This window comes from Orycteropus afer, unplaced genomic scaffold, assembly GCF_000298275.1.
Source record: "Orycteropus afer afer isolate SDZICR_OR568_19922 unplaced genomic scaffold, OryAfe1.0 scaffold00540, whole genome shotgun sequence".
Lineage (NCBI taxonomy): Eukaryota > Metazoa > Chordata > Mammalia > Tubulidentata > Orycteropodidae > Orycteropus > Orycteropus afer.
In genome coordinates, this window is record NW_006922127.1 from 1,053,767 (window position 1) to 1,057,387 (window position 3,621).

Genomic DNA, 3,621 nt, shown 5'->3' on the forward strand with positions numbered 1-3,621 from the left:
CAGAAGCAAAGCCCAAACCACACCCACTGCCGTGGAGTCGATTCTGACCCACAGCGCCCCTAGAGGACAGAGTGGAACTGCACCACAGGTCTCCAAGGCTTTCAATCTTAACAGAAGTAGATTGCCTCCTTTGCTTCCAAGGAGCAGCAGGTGGGTTGTAACTGCCGACCTTTTGGTTAGCAGGTGAATGCTTTAGCCACTGCACCACCAGAGTTACCTTAACTTGTTGGCTGTCATCAGATTGATTCTGATATGTAACAATGCTGCAGGACAGAGGAGAGCTGCCTCGTAGGGTTTCCTTGGCTGTAATCTTTACGGGAGCAGATCATCGGGTCTTTTTCTCACAGAGCACCTGGGTGGGTTTGAACATCAGCCTTGCAGCTGAGTGATTAACCATTGTGCCACCAAGGCTTCTTAGCTCTAACTTAGCCTTTGAGTTTTGGTTGCCACCTAGAAAATTCGGTTTCCCTGCCTTGTATGACTTGATGACAGGATTTCTTTCTGCCTGTGTCTTGCATGCCTGCTTTTTGAAATTGCTACCTTGTCTTTTAAAATATAGTTAATAATTTACTATGGGGGATGGTCACAATTGTAAAATGAATTTTAAAATGCAGATGACTTTTTAAAGGACAGCATTAGGATCATGAATAAATAAAAATGCAACATCTCACACCTGCTACCTGAGGTAAATGTTTGTGTTTTCGGGTTACATAAATAATTCCTAAATCCCTGCCAGCCCATGCAGATATAAATAAAATCTTCAGTTGTACCCACCGTGTTTGAATGGGAGGTGGTAGGTCTGGGAGGGCAGGCATGTGGTGAAGGATGGCAGTCTGTCCAGTCTTGTGCAAGAGAGTCGCCAAGCATGCTAACATTTTTAGATTCTAAAAGACCTTTGCTCTTTAATACACCTGCTCCTCACTTAGTGACTATCTTATTATCTGACATTTTGCATCCACGACAATGGTAGAAAATGTATTTAGTTATCTTGCACGTTAATGATGCACATCTGGCAGTAATGGACACAGAAGTGCGAGGTGAGAGTAACGCTGGCTATGATGGGTAAGGTCATGTGTCAACTTGGCTGGGCCATGATTCTCAGTAGTTTGGCAGTTATGTGACGATGTAATCTGGCAGTTATGTGATGATGAAATTTGGCAGTTATGTGATGATGTAACCTGGCAGTTATGTGACGATGAAATTTGGCAGTTATGTGATGATGTAACCTGGCAGTTATGTGATGATGTAATTAGGTAGTTATGTGATGATATAATTTGGCAATTATGCTATGACATAATTAGGTAATTATGTAATGATGTAATTTGGCAGTTATGTAATGATGCGGTCACCTTCCATTTTAGCATAATGCCAATTTTCACTTAATGACCTGGTCTTTGGAAGGTAAGGATGTTGATATGTGAGATACGGGTATATTAAATATACTTCTATTTTTGACAAAACCAAAAAAACCAAACTCAGTGCCGTTGAGTCGGACCCGACTCACAGTGAGCCCTCCTTGGGTTTCCAAGGCGGTATCACTAAGGAAGTAGATTGTCCAACCTTCCTTCCGAGGAGTGGCTGGTGGGTTTGAACTGGCATCCTTCTGGTTAGCAGTCAAGTGCCTTAGGCACTACACCACCAGAGCTCCTAACAGGAATAAATGACATATGTTGTCCATGGGTTTGTTTTCTAGATAATCTTTTTATTGTTCTCTTTTACAATCTGTACTAATTTTCCAGATTAAGAAACCTCCCCTTGATTTTCTTGATTAATGCCCTGTTTTTGATACTCTGAGTAAGACTTGCTTATACCTCTAGCCCATTGGGGTGTGGTACCAAGGCTCGCTGGCTTTTCTCCCCATGCCCTTATATTTGATTCAATATTGATTTACAAATGGAGGAAACATGTAAGGAAATAGCTGAGAGAGGGGGCCTTGTAATGAGCAACAATATGAAACATTCTAGGTGCTTTGGAGAGAGAAGTGTCACTCAGGATTTTAGTAAATCCCTTAAGCAAAGTGTCACCACGCATCTGCGCTCTCTCTCTCTCTTTTTTCTTTCTGGCAAGTACTCCTTTATATTGCCTAAAAACTGTCTAGCAGGAGGCAGGTTTACCGCTTCCTGTACTAGTCGATTCAAACCAGCCAGCTACTGTGGAGTCCAGTCCGGCTGCTGGTGACCACGTGTGTCAGTTGGACTGTGCTCCACGGGGTTTCCGGGAACTCTGGTGGCGCAGTGCCTAAGGCACCTGACTGCTAAGCAGAAGGCTGGCGGTTCAAACCCACCACCCGCTCCTCGGAAGGAAGGTTGGGCAATCTACTTCCGTAGTGATACCACCTCGGAAACCCAAGGAGGGGTCGCTATGAGTAGGGTCTGACTCCACAGCATGTAACAACAACAACCACCATAGGGTTTCCAGTGGTAGGTTTTTGGGAAGCGATTGCCAGGTGTTTCTTCCGATGCAGCCTCTAGGTGGACTCGAACCTCCAGCCTTCACAGAGCGGCCGAGCGCTTAACCGTTTGCATCACCCAGGGACTCCTAGCAGACTGAGATGGTATTTAGATTCAATTGCAGCTCTTAATCTGTGTGCATGGGTTTCCTGAAGAGGAACAATATTAGAACCGAATGCAGCAGGCAGAAAGCCTGTCATAGTTCTCTTGTAAGCGGATTGCGACCCTAGGCAGTATGGTTCCATCCACCGCCCGATGCTGTCGGCAGCCATCAGCTGTTTCCGATTTTGCCACAGTGACCGGCTGTGCCCCTGCGTTTTCCTGACATGGTGTGAGGGCCCCGGGGATCGACTGCACGTGTGGGGTCTTTTCATAGAGGTGTCATCACCAGCGTGTGTGTTGCGGGCTCAGACCTCAGCACCCCAGAGGCTGGGAGACCTGGAAAAATCAACCCAAATTATAAGATCATTCCTAGTATCTATTCTTAGCAAAGCCACATGCTTTGTGCTCATCTCGTTCATCATTATCTCCCGGTGACAGAGAGGCTCAAAAGGACTGATTTTGAGGAAAAAAGAGAAAGAAATGGATATCAGAAAACGACATTTTCTCCCAAATTAAGAAACTAGAGTTTTTTTTTTTTTTTTAATTGTGGTATGTTTGTAACTAAACATTTGCCATTTCCACATTCTTCACATGTGCAGTTTAGTGACATTTATTGTATTCACCGACTTGTGCAACCATCACCCCTGTCCAGCTTTTTCATCGCTCTTAACAGGAGCTCACTGTCTCTAAAGTGGTGACTCCTCTTACCCCCCTGCCTCCTGCTCACTCCTGGTAACCGCTAATCACCTCACGTCTGTCTACATTTACTGCCTAGAACAACTCACTGCCGTTGAGCCAATCCTGACTTATAGTGACCCCTCCTTGGGTTTTTGAGGTGGTATCTCAACAGAAGTAGATTGCCCAACCTTCCTTCTGAGGAGTGGCTGGTGGGTTTGAACCTCTAGCCTTCTGATTAGCACTCAGATGCCTTAGGCACTACGCCAGAGCTCCCATCTACAATCTAGAGGATTTTGAATGTGCATTTTTGACTGAAAAATAAAGAAAAACCAAACCCATTACCATCAAGTTGATCCCAACTCACAGCACCCGTAGAGGACAGAGTGGAACT